General features: G+C 45.2%; 1 protein-coding gene and 1 pseudogene across 1 annotated transcript in view; both read left to right on the top strand.

The window, feature by feature from the left end:
• Positions 1-18,846, top strand: part of LOC126457445 (unconventional myosin-XV) — a 945,978-nt gene that overhangs the window by 313,135 nt on the left and 613,997 nt on the right. The gene's annotated exons all lie outside the window — the stretch shown is intronic.
• On the top strand, positions 14,704-14,821 carry LOC126459435 (5S ribosomal RNA; annotated as a pseudogene).

Here is an 18,846-nt window from a genome sequence, read left to right as displayed (position 1 = left end):
AATCTCTCCGTAGTGCCTCATGGAGTGAGGGCATGTGACAATGCTGATGGTGTTCTGCCCTTGGGATGGGGACGTTAGCTCGCCGGTCCCTTTGGTGCTTTTCTAGAGCAGTAGGCCATGTGCAGGTTTCACCATCTCATGTACACGGATGAAAACAGACGCGTCTCAGACATTTTTCTTCCGTTCCGATCCCACCAAAAACGAAATTTTTAATGCGGATGCTTTCCCTTGGAAAGATATCTCCGTGGCAGGTTTAAACCGTGTGCCCGACCCAATTTCAGATCTGCATATTCCCCATTTGGGGGATGTCTACCAGCTAGGGTGTCGGAGCAGTTAACTGAATTCGTGGTACAATATTCAAAACGCCGCTTGCAAGAAGACCTGTCTCGCTCTTTAATCTTGTGACGATGCATGTCTCCGCAGAGTAGTCACGAATGACGGTAAATTCAGTCTATACCTTAACCTGTTGACGACGCTGCACTGTATCATATAAAAATGCCCAAGCGTGCTGAGACAGACTTTGTGCCTGAGAATAATAATGGCGGCTGGTTCGGAAATTTAGCTACGTCTTCCGATTCAAAGGCTGGAACTCATAGCTGCACAAGAACATTTGTTTACAATAGTGTTTAAGGCGTCAGTTTACAAAGGTAGAAAAGTTGAAGTGACATTATATTGCTAAATTTGAGGCCCTCACAGTTTCTTCTTCTTCCCAATTTTGTGATTATCCTGTGTTTAGCAACAACATGAACTCTCATAAGGATGAGTTTATTTTCAGTTTTAGAAAGTATCAAATAATTCGTAATACTACACACATCAAAAAAGTTTTGCATCACCTCAGTTTCCAGAACTCCTGAATATAGACGTTGATTGTGGATATATTATCACAGCCACAGTCCCTTTGACTGTTCAGAGACGTCACTAAACCCGTCCAAAGATGTAAACAACCATGCGTGAGCAGCGCCTATTAGACGGAGGGGGTCCGACAGCCCATCAGACATTCCACCAGGAAGGAGGTACACGGCTCGTGTTGTCTGTAGTTCAACCATGAATAGACGGTCGACGCCGTGGTTGTTACTTTGTGCCAGGAAGGACTCTCAACAAGGGAAGTGTCCAGGCGTCTCGGAGTGAACAAAAGCGATGTTTTTCGGACACGTAGGTGATACAGAGAGACAGGAACTGACTCGCTCAGGCCGCCCAAGAGCGACTACTGTAGTGGATGACCGCTACCTACGGATTACGGCTCGGAGGAACCCTGACAGCAACGCCACCATGTTGAATAATGCTTTTCGTGCAGCCACAGGACGTCGTGTTACGACTCAAACTGTGAGCAATAGGCTGCATGATGCGCAACTTCAATACAGACGTCCGTCTTAGCAACCACGACACCATGCAGCGCGGGACAGATGGACCCAACAACTAGCCGGATGGACCGCTCAGGATTGGCATCACGTTCTCTTCACCGATGAGTGTCTCATATGCCTTCAACCAGACAATCGTCGGCGACTTGTTTGGAAGCGACCCGGTCAGGCTGAACGCCTTAGACACACTGCCTAGCGAGTGCAGCAAGGTGGAGGTTCCCTGCTGTTTTGGGGTGGCATTATGTGGAGCCGACGTACGCCGCTGGTGGTCATGGAAGGCGCCGTGACGCTGTACGATACGTGAATCCCATCCTCCAACCGACAGTGCAACCAATCGGCAACATATTGGCGAGGCATCGGTCTTCATGGACGACAATTCGCGCCCCCATCGTGCACATTTTGTGAATGACTTCCGTCATGACTAGAGTGGCTAGCGTGTTCTCCAGACATGAACCCTATCGAACATGCATGGGATAGATTGAAAAGCGCTGTTTATGGACAACGTGACCCATCATCTACTCTGAGGGATCTACGCCGAATCGCCGTTGAGTAGTGGGCCAATCTGCACCAACAGTGCCTTGATGAACTTGTGGATAGTATGCCACGACGAATACAGGCATTCATCAATGCTAGAGGACGTGCTACTGGGTATTAGAGGTACCGATGTGTACAGCGGTCTGGACCACCACCTCTGAAGGTCTCGCTGTATGGTGGTACAACATGCAACGTGTGGTTTTGATGAGCAATAATAGGGCGGAAATGATGTTTATGTTGATCTCTATTCCAATTTTCTGTACAGTTTACGGAACTGTCGGAACCGAGGTGATGCAAAACTTTTTTGATGTGTGTATTAGTAACCTGAACAGGGAGTGCCATTTATCTTGAATATCACAAATTAGTTTTTGTCCAGAAGCAAAATAAAAAAAAGGTCAAGCAAATGTTTGTAAGCTATTTTCCTTGTGACTTCGTCCGTTACTAATATCTGAACAGTTGAACGTCTTTTTTCAGTAGCACCATATATTCGGTAATGAACTTTCTCCTCGACATTTGGGAAGCGACGGGAAAGCTAACTCCGAGCGGTCTTTCGAAGATTTCACCCCGTTCCTGCCGAATACGAGTCTGAGGGTGTAGTCCGAATAATGATTCCGTCCGCACAGGCCGCTTCACAGTGTGTGAGAATTTTTCTGGTGATTTGATGCTTTTCTTGTGTTTAGGTACGGGAATATCATGGTGAAGCGTTACAAACACCATATATCACTGTTGCCTATCTTGATACATCAGTTGGGGGCAATTATGTAAATCGATCCGGAGAGATAATCGTTCAGGCTACATAGACTGAACGAGTTATCTCACACAAAAATATGCCCGTCCTAACTTTGCTGTGATTGTAACGCGACTGAGGGTGCATGAGAAGTACTGATGTATAGTCAACCATGGAGGGCCGCAGGGAACGTAGCGTGGTTGCGTATTTCAACGAGGAATGGGCTGAAATCCCATGAAACGTGGCTGCAAGTAACTCCAAGTCTGTTGGAGTGAAGGATGTAACAAATACTTCGGCAAACTAAACTGGTGTTACACGACACTATATAAGATGAGCCCATACCGAGGAAAAAAGATTAGAGATAACAATGACAACGTACTGGCTCTCTTCAACAAGAATTGGAGGGGAAGAGATCCTGGCATGTTTAAAGGACCATCGCAATTCTTGCCCGCATTGAGTTAGGAAAACAGTAACGTAAAGCAGGGCCATCGGAGAAGGATGCGGCAGAAGGAGAAATCTCCACCGTCTTGTGTTTCCTTACAAGGATAACAGTGCTTCCAGACAGTGGCAGAACAGTCGTATTTACGTTCGAGGAAGAGAAAAACCAATAGCTTAAGGTAAGTACGCTCTGCTACTGTTACAAGTGTTATATATAATACGTCGGACGAGTAAGTCATACTACGGTTGTCACCAAACTGTTAACAGAAAACTTACAGGGTTCACATTCTCTTACATTGATGCATGCCTGTATTCGTCGTGGCGTACTATCCACAAGTCCATCAAGGAACTGTTGGTCCAGATTGAAACAGCCCTTTTCAATATATCCCAGGTATGTTCGATAGGGTTCATGTGTGGAGAACATGCTGGCCACTCTTAGTGCCAGTGGTTTACGACGTTTTATTAGTAGTATCATAGCAACAATTACCTACGGTTTTCGTCATGTGTGACTGCGGAACTATCTTCTAACTATTTATTTCCGGAGAATGCTATTGACCCTTATGCGAAATTCTGGAATTACTTTATTTTCAGTTTCTGCTATCATTAAGATACGTGGCGACGAGAGGAGGGAAAAATAAAATTTTCTTGCCCTGGTACTGAAAGACTGCGAGGAAATGGTGCAAAACAGGTGGTGCCAAGTCTTTCAAATAAGGTGAATGTTTCAGCAATTACTGCTTCAGCTCCCATGGTTTTCCTTTCAAAAAATGGTTCACATGGCTCTGAGTACTATGGGACTCAACTGCTGAGGTCATTAGTCCCCTAGAACTTAGAACTAGTTAAACCTAACTAACCTAAGGACATCACAAACATCCATGCCCGAGGCAGGATTCGAACCTGCGACCATAGTGGTCTTGCGGTTCCAGACTGCAGCGCCTTTAACCGCACGACCACTTCGGCCGGCGGTTTTCCTTTATCAAAACCTTTATAGCCATGTGCATTGTCCTAATAACAAACGTTTTTCGCTTTCAAAATTCAGATCTCTTCACACGTATTTTTTCTTTCATTTGGTGTAGATGATTTGTGTAGAGTTTGTTAGTCATTATTTTATCCTTTTCTAGTAATCAATAAACAACAATCATTTACAATTCCAGAAAACAAGTACTTTAACATTTTCAGCACATAAAAATCGGCTACACTTTGTTTCTTCAGTTGCAAATAAATGTACAAAAACTGTTGGATTCTCTTTCCAAGCATTACCAAGATATTAGTTTTCAAATTTGTCTGTTGTCAGCAATCAACAAATGCGTCTCACATCTTTCACAGGGTTAATTCTTCACGTAAAATGTATCGTCGCTTTCTTTTAAACTGTCTCTGCATTTTTTCGGAACCGAAACTGGTCTTCCCCGAGGTCGAATTCTGCCAGTTTTTTTCCATTCTTTTGCGAATAATTCGAGTCAGTACTGCAAGCATGATTAATTAAAGTTAGGTAATATTCACACTTACCAGCGCCTATCATCTTTGGAATTGGAATTATTTTATTACTTAAGTCTGAGGGTAATTCGCTTATCTCAAACTCTTTCATGCCAGATGGAAGAGTTTTGTCGTGGCTGGCTCTTCCAAGGATATCAGCACTTCCAAGGGAATGTCGTCTACTTCAAGCTTTATTTCAGTTTAAGTCTTTCGGCGCTCTGTCAAATTCTTCTCGCTCTATCTTATCATTTTCATCTACTTCTTCTTCATTTTCAATAATATTGCCTTCACGATTATTTCTCTTGTATAGCCCCTCTAAATATTACTTCCACCTTTCAGCTTTCTCTTCTGGGTTTATTACTGATTTTCCATCTGAGATTTTGATGTCTACATCTACATCTACATACATACTCCGCAAACCACCATACGGTGCGTGGTGGAGGGTACCTCGTACCAGAACTAGCATCTTCTCTCCCTGTTCCACTCCCAAACAGAACGAGGGAAGAATGACTGCCTATATGCCTCTGTACGAGCCCTAATCTCTCTTATCTTATCTTTGTGGTCTTTCCGCGAAATGTAATTTGGCGGCAGTAAAATTGTACTGCAGTCAGCCTCAAATGCTGGTTCTCTAAATTTCCTCAGTAGCAATTCACGAAAAGAACGCCTCCTTTCCTCTAGAGACTCCCACCTGAGTTTCTGAAGCATTTCCGTAACACTCGCATGATGATCAAACCTACCAGTAACAAATCTAGCAGCCCGCCTCTGAATTCCTTGTATGTCTTCCCTCAATCCGACCTGATAGGGATCCCAAAAGCTCGAGCAGTACTCAAGAATAGGTCGTATTAGTGTTTTATAAGCGGTCTCCTTTACAGATTAACCACATCTTCCCAAAATTTTACCAATGAACCGGAGACGACTATCCGCCTTCCCCACAGCTGCCACTACATGCTTGTCTCACTTCATATCGCTCTGCAATGTTACGCCCAAATATTTAACCGACGTGACTATGTCAAGCGCTACACTACTAATGGAGTATTCAAACATTACGGGATTCTTTTTCCTATTCATCTGCATTAATTTACATTTATCTATATTTAGAGTTAGCTGGCATTCTTTACACCAATCACAAATCCTGTCCAAGTTATCTTGTATCCTCCTACAGTCACTCAACGACGACACCTTCCCGTACACCACAGCATCATCAGCAAACAAACAACCGCACATTGCTATCCACCCTATCCAAAAGATCATTTATGTAGATAGAAAACAACAGCGGACGTACCACACTTCCCTGGGGCGCTCCAGTAGATATCCTCACCTCCGATGAACACTCACCATCGAGGACAACGTACTGGGTTCAATTACTTAAGAAGTCTTCGAGCCACTCACATACTTGGGAACCAGTTCCACATGCTCGTACCTTAGTTAGGAGTCTGCAGTGGGGCACCGAGTCATATTCATGCGTCTGCTTCAGCTTTCTTGAAAGTTCTCTTCAATCACCACACAGTCGTCATCTGTCTCTTTCCTAAATGTGAATGCTTCTATATCCTTGCATTTCTGCCTAGCCATTTTTGATGTGGCAATTTGGACTCCCTGCAATTGAATCTTTTAGACATCTGCATTGGTTTTGGCCTGTTTCATTCGGTTCTTCATTTTTATATTTTCTCCCGTTCTCAGTTACGTTTAACAGCTCTTGTTATATTCTCCCGTGTGTCTTTTTACTTATTTGATTCTGCACTTCCTTCACTATTTCATCTCTCAAGACTACCTATTTCTCTTCTGTTGCGTTCCTTACACAAGCCCCCCCCCCTTTTTTTTTAGAGAAACGTCACAAAATCCGCTATTTTAAAATCCCGAGAGCCATTGGTTCTTTCAACTTATCCAGGTCACATTTGCTTAATTTCCTACAGTTCTGCAGTTTTGTTCCGCAATTCATAACCAATAAATTATTAATAACGTCCCCACATCCCCCTGAAATCTGTTTTCGAAACCTCAGGCTCACCATTATGTTATCCATTTAAAGCCTTCCGCTATTTCCAGGTCTTTTTCACGTATAAAACCTTCATTGATATATCGCTGCAATTTATTACGTCGAGTTATTTGTATGAACTTAAATTTTCCGGCAATGTATTAGCAAAATCACTGATATGCATTCAGATGAGGATCCGAACATAAAGTCCAGTATTGTGCGTGGCGGCTAGTGGGATGACGCACGTTAGCTCTCAGCCGCCCATTTGTCGCCCCTGCTGGTGACTCTTGGCTTGCCTCCACGGCCTTCGTCCTCACCGCACGCATGCGCATCAGCTACGCGGACAGCGTCACACAATGACACTTGCGTAACGCCTTGTGCGGTGCAAGATTTCTACAGGCCAAAACGTCTATCGTATCAACTTCGACAACGACCTGACTGTGCGTAAATCTCATTCCAGGCCCACTGTAACGAACTTTGGTAGCACACGGCCAATTTCCTTCCCCATCCTTTCCCAATCCTAGCTTGTCCTCCGTCTCTAATAACATTGCTAATCAAGAGATGCTACACCATAATGTTCCTTCCTTCTTCACATCGTGTGTGATGGATCACTTTAATGACGCAGTCCTACACAAGGCCTATTGTGCCAGTAAGAATAACGCGTACACTCGAATTCAAGTCAATGTTAATTTAATTTGGCCCGTAGACAAATGAAAATGTATACTTGATTCACCCACGCATCCAAATGGCTCAATTTGTCACAAAATTATAAGTAAAAATGGTTCAAATGGCTCTGAGCACTATGGGACTTAACTTCTGAGGTCATCAGACCCCTAGAACTTAGAACTACTTAAACCTAACTAACCTAACGACATCACACACATCCATGCCCGAGGCAGGATTCGAACCTGCGACCGTAGCGGTCGCGTGGTTCCAGACTGTAGCGCCTAGAACCGCTCGGACAATTATAAGTAAAATTAATGCATTGTCAGAACTATTTGTTGCGCACAATCAAAATTTGATTGTCTGCAGGAGACAGTCGGCTATGAAACTAGTACGTCCAACCAGTCTACTGTGCAGGAAACTCACAGATAAGTGCAATTATATCACAATCTCCATGCATCAATTAGAAATTAGTAATTCATATTTCTCACTTGATTGAGAGAAGATATATTTCAGGATATGTAGACCTGGGTTGACGATCTCATTTTGTTACACAACATTTCAACGATTAACCTATAGCGATTTTCGTGATGCCAGGTCCAGCTTATGAGACAAATACTTGTCACTTATAATCGTGGTGTTGTTCTTATCATTTTGCCACGTTAAATCTACGTTACAAAGCAGGCGTGCTACTGGCTTTGTACTTTCGTTTTTGAAGAATAATTTAATAAACCCTTGTACAGGGTGTTACCAAAAGGTATGGCCAAACTTTCAGGAAACATTCCTCACACACAAAGAAAGAAAATATGTTATGTGGACATGTGTCCGGAAACGCTTACTTTCCATGTTAGAGCTCATTTTATTACTTCTCTTCAAATCACATTAATCATGGAATGGAAACACACAACAACAGAACGCACCAGCGTGACTTCAAACGCTTTGTTACAGGAAATGTTCAAAATGTCCTCCGTTAGCGAGGATACATGCATCCACCCTCCGTCGCATGGAATCCCTGATGCGCTGATGCAGCCCTGGAGAATGGCGTATTGTATCACAGCCGTCCACAATACGAGCACGAAGAGTCTCTACATTTGGTACCGGGGTGGCGTAGACAAGAGCTTTCAAATGCCCCGATAATTGAAAGTCAAGAGGGTTGAGGTCAGGAGAGCGTGGAGGCCATGGAATTGGTCCGCCTCTACCAATCCATCGGTCACCGAATGTGTTGTTGAGAAGCGTGCGAACACTTCGACTGAAATGTGCAGGAGCTCCATCGTGCATGAACCACATGTTGTGTCGTACTTGTAAAGGCACCGAAGTCAACATTACCTTCCTTCAATTGGGCCAACTGGCGGTGAATCGAGGAAGTACAGTACATACTGACGAAACTAAAATGAGCTCTAACATGGAAATTAAGCGTTTCCGGACACATGTCCACATAACATGTTTTCTTTATTTGTGTGTGAGGAATGTTTCCTGAAAGTTTGGCCGTACCTTTTTGTAACGCCCTGTATAATATTAAGAGAAGGGCGTTTATATGAATGTACTGATGAAGAATCCAGTGATAGCAACGTGATTGTACAAAACACAATGCGTGCAAAACATTTAGGCACACATGACCATAGTGAAGTCGTTTTTCTTTCGTTATCTCAAGGGAACGTTTAAATTAATAATGTTAAAGAAATAACAGACTATGCAGGTGGCGTAGTAGCCCAATCAATAGAGACCAAAAACTGTCGAATATTGGGACTACTTCGTGTAGTCGAGAATTTTTGTACAGTGATAGGAGTGCCACGAGCTACATACTAGAACTCCTGACTGGTGAGGGATGAGTGTGGGAGTAGAGGTGCGTTTGAAGGCAACTTTTGTATGTTTTTCTTGAATAACTCATAAACCGTGGCCTCCATCGAAAACATAGCCCAGTACAAAATTTAACTACTTAAAATTGCTACAGGAGGTCCCGTTCAGTTTTTCTGTAGGACAAAGTTTAGACGTAGCGAGCGAGAGAATATGAAACTCTCGCGCGTGGTTTTTGAAAGCCAGATATAACACTGCGGGTTGCATAAAGTGACGTGGGTAGGGACAACTGAAATCTTCTTTATGCAGGGTGGTACATTGATCGTGACCGAGCCAAATATCTCACGAAATAAGCGTCAAACGATTAAACTACAAAGAATGAAACTTGTCTAGCTTGAAGGGGGAAACCAAATGGCGCTATGGTTGGCCCGCTACATGGCGCTGCCATAGGTCAAACGGATATCAACTGCGTTTGTTTACATATTCGTGCAGTACGTAACGAAATATGAATGTTTTAGTTGGATCACTTTTTTCGCTTTGTGATAGATGGCGCTGTAATAGTCACAAACATATGGCTCACAATTTTAGACGAACAGTGGGTAACAGGTAGGTTTTTTAAATTAAAATACAGAACGTAGGTACGTTTGAACATTTAATTTCGGTTGTTCGAATGTGATACATGTACCTTTGTGAACTTATCATTTCTGAGAACGCATGCTGTTACAGCATGGTTCCCTGTAAATACCACATTAATGCAATAAATGGTCAAAATGATGTCCGTCAACCTCGATGCATTTGGCAATACGTGTAACGACATTCCTCTCAACAGCGAGTAGTTCGCCTTCCGTAATGTTCGCACATGCATTGACAATGCGCTGATGCATGTTGTCAGGCGTTGTCGGTGGATCACGATAGCAAATATCCTTCAACTTTCCCCACAGAAAGAAATCCGGGGACGTCAGATCCGGTGAACGTGCGGCCAATCCACCTGTCATGAAATATGCTATTCAATACCACTTCAACCGCACGCGAGCTATGTGCCGGACATACATTATGTTGGAAGTACATCGCCATTCTGTCATGCAGTGAAACATCTTGTAGTAACATCGATAGAACATTACGTAGGAAATCAGCATACATTGCACCATTTAGATTGCCATCGATAAAATGGGGGCCAATTATCCTTCCTCCATAATGCCCCACCATACATTAACCCGCCAAGGTTGCTGATGTTCCACTTGTCGCAGCCATCGTGGATTTTCCGTTGCTCAGTAGTGCATATTATGCCGGTTTACGTTACCGCTGTTGGTGAATGACGCTTCGTTGTTAAATAGAACGCGTGCAAAATATCTGTCATCGTCCCGTAATTTCTCTTGTGCCCAGTGGCAGAACTGTACACGACGTTCAAAGTCGTCGCCATGCAATTATTGGTCCATAGAAATGTGATACGGGTGCAATCGATGTTGGTGTAGCATTCTCAACACCGACGTTTTTGAGATTCCCGATTCTCGCGCAGTTTGTCTGCTACTGATGTGCGGACTAGCCGCGACAGCACCTACCTGGGCATCACCATTTGTTGCAGGTCGTGGCCGACGTTTCACATGTGGCTGAACACTTCCTGTTTCCTTAAATAACGTAACTATCCGGCGAACGGTCCGGACACTTGGATGATGTCGTCCAGGATACCGAGCAGCATACATAGCACACGCCCGTTGGGCATTTTGATCATAATAGCCATACATCAACACGATATCGACCTTTTCCGCAATTGGTAAACGGTCCATTTTAACAGGGGTAATGTATCACGAAGCAAATACCGTCCGCACTGGCAGAATGTTACGTGACACCACGTACTTACACGTTTGTGACTAATATAGCGCCATCTGTCACAAGGCGAAAAAAATGGTCCAACTAAAACATTCATATTTATTTACGCACTACACGAATATGTAATAAAAATGGGGGTTCCTATTTAAAAAACGCAGTTGATATCCGTTTGACCTATGGCAGCGCTATCTAGCGGGCCAACCATAGCGCCATCTGGTTTCCCCCTTCAAGCTAGACGAGTCTCGTTCTTTGTAGTTTTTTCGTTTGACGCTTATTTCGTGAGATATTTGGCCCGGTCACTATCAATGGACCACCCTGTATATAGAACAAGAATTAAATTAGAGTTGGCGTCCATAAGATCAGTATTGCGTGAGACAAATAAGCGTACAGCTATGTAACAGCTGTCAGTACATCGGCTTGTATTGCGAATGTCTCGCGCATCACGCTGGCCCGTTTAGCATGCGCCTTCTCCAACCGCTTGGGTACGGATTTTGTCGAACTAAATGTTACGGCAAGAGGTTAAGCACTGCCAATTACATCGTTGTTACGGAACGTCAATTTCTGGTAAAGTACACATACTTACCGTATACGCACGACCTGCATCAGAACATAAGCCCACCACTAGTCTCGTAATGATGTCCATCCTTCGGTCATCGTAGTAATTAAGCTGTCATACAATAAACTTCTGAAATAATTTGAGTGTTTAATTGGCGTATCTTCTTTCGCATTTTACGTCGTAAACTCTTGTGTTTTGTTTGTCGGCACATCCGCCCACCAACTTAAATATGCAAATGGCTCTGAGCACTATGGGACTGAACTTCTGTGTCCCCTCGAACTTAGAACTACTTAAACCTAACTAACCTAAGGACAACACACACAACCATGCCCGAGGCACGATTCGAACCTGCGACCGTAGCGGTCGCGCGGTTCCAGACTGTAGCGCCCAGAACCGCTCGGCCACTCCGGCCGGCTTAAATATGCAGAAAATTTTGTGCTTGACGGCAAGCTACGATGTTATGCTCTGAACTTCTCTACTGTCCTGCGAAAGAAGCACATGACAGAACTCGGAAGAAAGACGTTGTCGCTCAGTCTATTATAGTCAAATGAGGATTACAAGAAGCGGGGGACTGAGCGTGGCCCAGTCCTGTTCTCCCACTGCTATTACGAAGCCGCACCCACCTGGCTTTGTCTTCCTTGTATCACCTTCACAATTCTTCCTGTTGTGTCGCTTTAGGAGTGCAACCCACGTGCACATCATGAAGCAACGACACCACAAATTTTCACGGGGACTGAGTCGGTTTGTCGCATTCCAAACGATGGCTCCTATGGATGAGATCTACCTTACGTAATTCTTCAGTCTATACCTACATAATTATACATTTCACAACATACTGAGTATGTCAGGACTTAGATTCACACAGACATGTAAGATCAACCAGTATCTGAGTCGTACAAAGTGGGTCCAAGTGGAAATAGTGCGTTTTAAATGGTTCAAATGGCTCTGAGCACTATGGGACTTAACATCTGAGGTCATCAGTCCCCTAGAACTTAGAACTACTTAAACCTAACTAACGTAAGGACATCACACACATCCATGCCCGAGGCAGGATTCGAACCTGCGGCCGGCCGGTGTGGCCGTGCGGTTAAAGGCGCTTCAGTCTGGAACCGCGTGACCGCTCCGGTCGCAGGTTCGAATCCTGCCTCGGGCATGGATGTGTGTGATGTCCTTAGGTTAGTTAGGTTTAAGTAGTTCTAAGTTCTAGGGGACTGATGACCACAGAAGTTAAGTCCCATAGTGCTCAGAGCCATTTGAACCATTTTCGAACCTGCGACCGTGGCGGTCGCGCGGTTCCAGACTGTAGCGCCTAGAACCGCTGTTTTTTTACTCATTTGGTTCGATATAGTTCGTTGCGTTTGGTCAGGGTGGACGTCACAAGGCATCCGTTCAAATTGATCGTTGGTTCCTTGACTCGGCCACCCCGGCCGGCACATTTTCTTCCTTCCATCATTTAGTGGGAGGAGTGGAAGGTGGAGGGGAAGGGAAAGGTGCGGGGTGTTAACGAGAAAAAGGATAGAAAATTTTTGAAATTATGTTAATTATGTCTAAAGTTTTCTGGAAGTCACTAAGTGTCTCTTTCTCAAACACTGGAGAATATAGACCGGGTAATTTGCGCGCCGTAACTTATGCTGCCCCAAGACATATAAACAGTTACTAACTGTAATATTTGACTTACTGTATTAAACCCAAAAGAAAGATTATGGCTGTTATGAGTTGATTATGGCAGCATTTTTAATTTCAAAATTTTGTCAATAACTGTATGAAATACGAAAAATAAATTTTTGCTGGCCCTGGAAGTCCGTAGGCAACCTGCAACTCGGTCTGTGGTCGAGTTTGCCGTTTAGTTTTCTACACTACGCAACGCAATTAAAGGGCCACTTTTTCGAAACAACGTAATTGTCTCCCACTGCGACGTAGACGTTTGCAGCTTGGCTCAAAGATGCCGACAATCTGCCTATGGAATGGTGCAGAAGTATGACGCCCTGCGACGTCACCTTTGGTTCAGCTACGCTTCAGACACCAAGGCGTCGTCACATAAGAAAAAAGGGCCACAGCTCAGAAGTTCATGGGTTACTGATGTCACACGGGCCCCAAAGTTCACCAAAATTCTGTCCAAAGCCATCGTAGACATGTCCGTCGTAACACACGCTCTTACCCACCTTTCGCCCCTTGTTTTGTTCTCCGATGGTGGTCATAACGCGACACCCTGAGCTGAAATCATCGAGTGGAAAACTTTTAGATGCAGCGCGATACGAAAAGGCGTCAGGGGATGGCATAATGGGCGTCAATGAAACCACTCCTTTCCGTGGGGGCTTTGATTAAAACACATTTCGCTTTGTAAAACGACAGTTCAAATATGGTGACCGAAAGGACGATATCTTGACAACCTTCGGCACTGCTGACACCAACGGACGATTCAACCCTTCCCTAAGCACATTGTGGGCCAATATTGAAGTGCAGTGAGAGCGCAAATTTTGTTATGGTATACATGATGGAACTATTAGGAACCGTTCAGAACCATTCGACAAAATTTGAACGTGATCGAAAGTGGCAAAGGGTGATTTCGTTTTTTTAGCCTCCTTTTCGCACCCTCCTGTGATATGAACACAGAGAGTGCGACATTGACACATGCATGAATAAAATGGCAAAGGGTCCTTTTAATACACTCCTCCCCCCCCCCTCCAGTTTGGCAACACCCCTGGTGCCACCCACCAGTGTTTTCTGAGCGCTTTAAAAAGGTACCCGAACAGAGACAACGTCTGACGAAGCCCTATGCCCTTGTCGGCAAGCACCTCTCCAATTCCATATGGCCTATTAGCAGGCGCAAGGGCAGCAGTTTAGCCTGCTAACAGGTGCCTAGGACTCTCGTCATGGGTTCTGTCTGTACTGGTACATTTTTAAGATGCTCAACAAAGATGAGTGGGTAACACCGAGGCTGTTGCTGGACTATTTGGTCTTAGAGGAAAGCTTTGTCGTTTTATTCACACTTGTGTCAATGTCACACGCTTCCATGATTACGCCACAGCAGGGTGTGAAACAAGAAGGCTGAAAAAGGTTAAGTACCCTTTGCTGCTTCGGATCACGTTTAAATTTCTTCGAATTGTTTTGAACGGTCCACCTTGTACACCAAATCGAAACTGACGGTCTCCCTGCACTGCACTTGAAATGGAAGCGATCGCGTTTATTGGGTTTGCTGGCCTAGGATATCCTTAGAGAGGGTTTGAATCGTCCGTTGTCAAGACGTCGTCCTGATGGTCACTGCACTTTGAACTGTCGTTTTGGACTGCGAAATGTGTAGGAATCAACGCCTCAAGGGAAGCAGTGGTTTCATTGACGCTCTTTATGCAATCCCCTAACGCCTTTTGGCAACGGCTTTGCCGCAGTGGATACACCGGTTCCCGTCAGATCAACGAAGTTAAGCGCTGTTGGGCGTGGCCGGCACTTGGATGGGTGACCGTCCGGGCGGCCATGCGCTGTTGCCATTTTTCGGGGTGCACTCAGCCTCGTGATGCCTATTGAGGAGTTACTCGACCGAATAGTAGAGGCTCCGGTCAAAGAAAACCATCTTAACATCCGGGAGACCGGTGTGCTGTCCACACGCCCTTCCTATCCGCATCCTAATTGAGGATGACACGGCGGTCGGATGGTCCCGATAGGCTACTTGCGGCTTGAAGATAGAGTGCTAACGCCTTTTCGTGTGGATTACGAGCGGCGGTGTGCCTGAAATGCTTTGTTCGTCCACCCATAAGAAAATCGCATGATTTCAATGCTAGGCGTGGCACTTCTGATCTCCGTCGCAGAGGCGTCACAAGAAAGGCGTGAAATATGGATAAGAGGGAATGTCACGATCTTTCCATCGTGTGACACGTCCACAGTGGCGTTGGGCAGAATTGTGGTGAAATCTGCTGCCAATGTGACATCATTAACTCATCTTGCACTCCACGTGAGCTTCTGAGCTGCAGCCTTTTCCTCGCGTGTGTCGACACTTTGTTGTTTGAAGTGTCGCCGAGTTCCAGGATGACGTCGCTAGGCGCCACATTTTTGCACCGTTACAGAGGGAGGTTCTAGGCACCTTCCACCCAAAATTAAAACTTATGTGTCGCAATGGGAGGCAATTAAAGGGTTTCGTAAAACTGACCCTTTGATTGTGCTGTGCAGAATAGATCGACGTACTCCGCCTTGGTAATGTTCTGACGTGTGTCTCACGAAGCAACAGTACGAGTACAGATCTATGACACGAGAAATACAGTACAGGTCCGGGTGCCCGTGGTTACGAGCTGCGTCAGATTGCGAGACAACCGGGTTTGGGTTGCCGCCGTTCACTGGCGTGCAGCAGACGGGCCGGCGCGTCCCTGAGCTTGGCGTTGTGTTCCCAGGCGACGCGTGCGCCGGAAGTGCAGACATCGGAACGGCCCGGTCAGCCGAGGACAACGCGTCCCCGTCTACACGGCACGCTTCGCCACGATACTCCACGAAACAGAGCTGCTGCCGCTCCACGGCCAATCACCTGCGTCCTATAGTCTGTTTCAATATGTCAAAACAGCGATCTCTCTTGAAATCCAGTTTGAATGGACCTTTTCCAGTAAGCGATTTTATTTTTATTCGACGAATACGTTGTTGTTCTTCTTATCTATTGATAGTACAGCCAATGGTTCAAATGGCTCTGAGCACTATGCGACTTAACTTCTGAGGTCATCAGTCGCCTAGAACTTACAACTACTTAAACCTAACTAACCTAAGGACATCACACACATCCATGCCCGAGGCAGGATTCGAACCTGCGACCGTAGCGGTCGCTCGGCTCCAGACTGCAGCGCCTAGAACAGCTCGACCACTCCGGCCGGCAGTACAGCCAATGATATACCTCCATCGGTTCTCCAAATCGCTTGGCAAAAATGTTAGAGAAAACTTCTATAACTTTCCACATACTAAGTCCTCTACCTAACATTCCACAGACATACAGGTCACCAAACATAATACAACGTTCTGGACCAGACAGGTCAATCGGGACCGGCAATGGCGTCATTCGGATACGGTATGGAGAGGCGTGGAGTCAGCACACCGCTCTCCTGGCCGTTGTCGGCTTTTTTGACCTCGGAGCCAAAACTTCTCACTCAAGTAGCTCCTCACTTGGTATGGAAGGAGAACGAATAATTAAAAGGAAACTTACAGCATCCAGTTTTCCCTTTACTTGATCCTAACGTCACACACAAAACACACACACACACACACACACACACACACACACATACAGGCCAGTTTTGACACATCTTCAGAGAGAGAGAGAGAGAGAGCAGATTCCGCTTCGTATTTTTACCTCCGTGAAACAGTCTTATCTAAGCCGAATCACCTTCAATGGTTCTCACACGACTGAGAGTCTATTCCAAGACCAACGGCCTTGATTACCGACGAAGACCAATGCGACTGCCGAACATCGGAACAAACACTGGAGCACATTTTATATGGCTGCCTAAAAAGAAAATTCATGTGTATCTGGAAAGACACGGTAGAAGCAACACATGCCCCAATTAACCGAGTGATGTCTTTGGATATGCACATGTGATATCTCATCTTATTTTGGCTACTGCCAGTTCTCCATCTTTTATTGTTACCTGTATGCACATATACAGAGATGCATCTGCTTGTACTGATTCATATTCTTTTTATCATATCTCGTATCTACGAGGGCAGTTCAATAAGTAATGCAACACATTTTTTTTCTCGTCCAATTTTGGTTGAAAAAACCGGAAATTTCTTGTGGAATATTTTCAAACATTCCCGCTTCGTCTCGTATAGTTTCATTGACTTCCGACAGGTGACAGCGCTGTACGGAGCTGTTAAAATGGCGTCTGTAACGGATGTGCGTTGCAAACAACGGGCAGTGATCGAGTTTCTTTTGGCGGAAAACCAGGGCATCTCAGATATTCATAGGCGTTTGCAGAATGTCTACGGTGATCTGGCAGTGGACAAAAGCACGGTGAGTCGTTGGGCAAAGCGTGTGTCATCATCGCCGCAAGGTCAAGCAAGACTGTCTGATCTCCCGCGTGTGGGCCGGCCGAGCACAGCTGTGACTCCTGCAATGGCGGAGCGTGCGAACACACCCGTTCGAGATGATCGACGGACCACCATCAAACAACTCAGTGCTCAACTTGACATCTCTGGTGGTAGTGCTGTCACAATTGTTCACCAGTTGGGATATTCAAAGGTTTGTTCCCGCTGGGTCCCTCGTTGTCTAACCGAACACCATAAATAGCAAAGGTTTCTTGTCAAAGATTGTTACAGGCGATGAAACATAGGTTCATCACTTCGAACCTGAAACAAAACGGCAATCAATGGAGTGGCGCCACACCCACTCCTCTACCAAGAGAAAGTTTAAAGCCATACCCTCAGCCGGTAAAGTCATGGTTACAGTCTTCTGGGACGCTGAAGGGGTTATTCTGTTCGATGTCCTTCCCCATGGTCAAACGATCAACTCTGAAGTGTATTGTGCAACTCTTCAGAAATTGAAGAAACGACTTCAGCGTGTTCGTAGGCACAAAAATCTGAACGAACTTCTCCTTCTTCATGACAACGCAAGACCTCACACAAGTCTTCGCACCCGAGAGGAGCTCACAAAACTTCAGTGGACTGTTCTTCCTCATGCACCCTACAGCCCCGATCTCGCACCGTCGGATTTCCATGTGTTTGGCCCAATGAAGGACGCAATCCGTGGGAGGCACTACGCGGATGATGAAGAAGTTATTGATGCAGTACGACGTTGGCTCCGACATCGACCAGTGGAATGGTACCGTGCAGGCATACAGGCCCTCATTTCAAGGTGGCGTAAGGCCGTAGCATTGAATGGAGATTACGTTGAAAAATAGTGTTGTGTAGCTAAAAGATTGGGGAATAACCTGGTGTATTTCAATGCTGAATAAAACAACCCCTGTTTCAGAAAAAAAATGTGTTGCATTACTTATTGAACTGCCCTCGTACTTAATCGTACGTACTTGTTAAATATAATCCTGTAAGCCATTGACTTATTAATAAATAAATATTCGTGATGTAATTTCTAGCTACGGCGTAGACAATCAGGTTGTAGCAGAACAACGATAAAAAGAAAACCAGTCGTTTACACCACCGGAAGAAGGGCACAAGTGCGGAAAGGCACAGTGAAAAACTAGGAGTATAGGAAATACTGGCTGGTTACCAATTCATTATCTTCTTAGCCTTTTTAGTGCTCGCTCTGTCATATTTGACGTGCTCGTCGTGTCCTGTGCGCAGAGCAGTTGCTGGCTCCTCGGGCTAGTAGGAGTGCTTGGGTTTTATTCAGTCCCTCATCCAGTAACGGTTTGGTCACGCAGTAAACGCTGCCACTTTCAACGTTTTATAAGTCAGTAGTAAGGTGTTTAGGAAGGTGCAGGGTCGGTCCGAGAACATCTTTCCAGACAAGCGATATATCATATCCCCCCCCCCCCCTCTCCCCTCTCTCTCTCTCTCTCTCCCTCCGCAAACCTCAGACATCAGT

This window comes from Schistocerca serialis, chromosome 2 (assembly GCF_023864345.2).
Source record: "Schistocerca serialis cubense isolate TAMUIC-IGC-003099 chromosome 2, iqSchSeri2.2, whole genome shotgun sequence".
Taxonomy (NCBI): Eukaryota; Metazoa; Arthropoda; class Insecta; order Orthoptera; family Acrididae; genus Schistocerca; species Schistocerca serialis.
The sequence above is the reverse complement of the archived record's forward strand: the minus strand, read 5'-3'. Positions and strand labels throughout refer to the sequence as shown.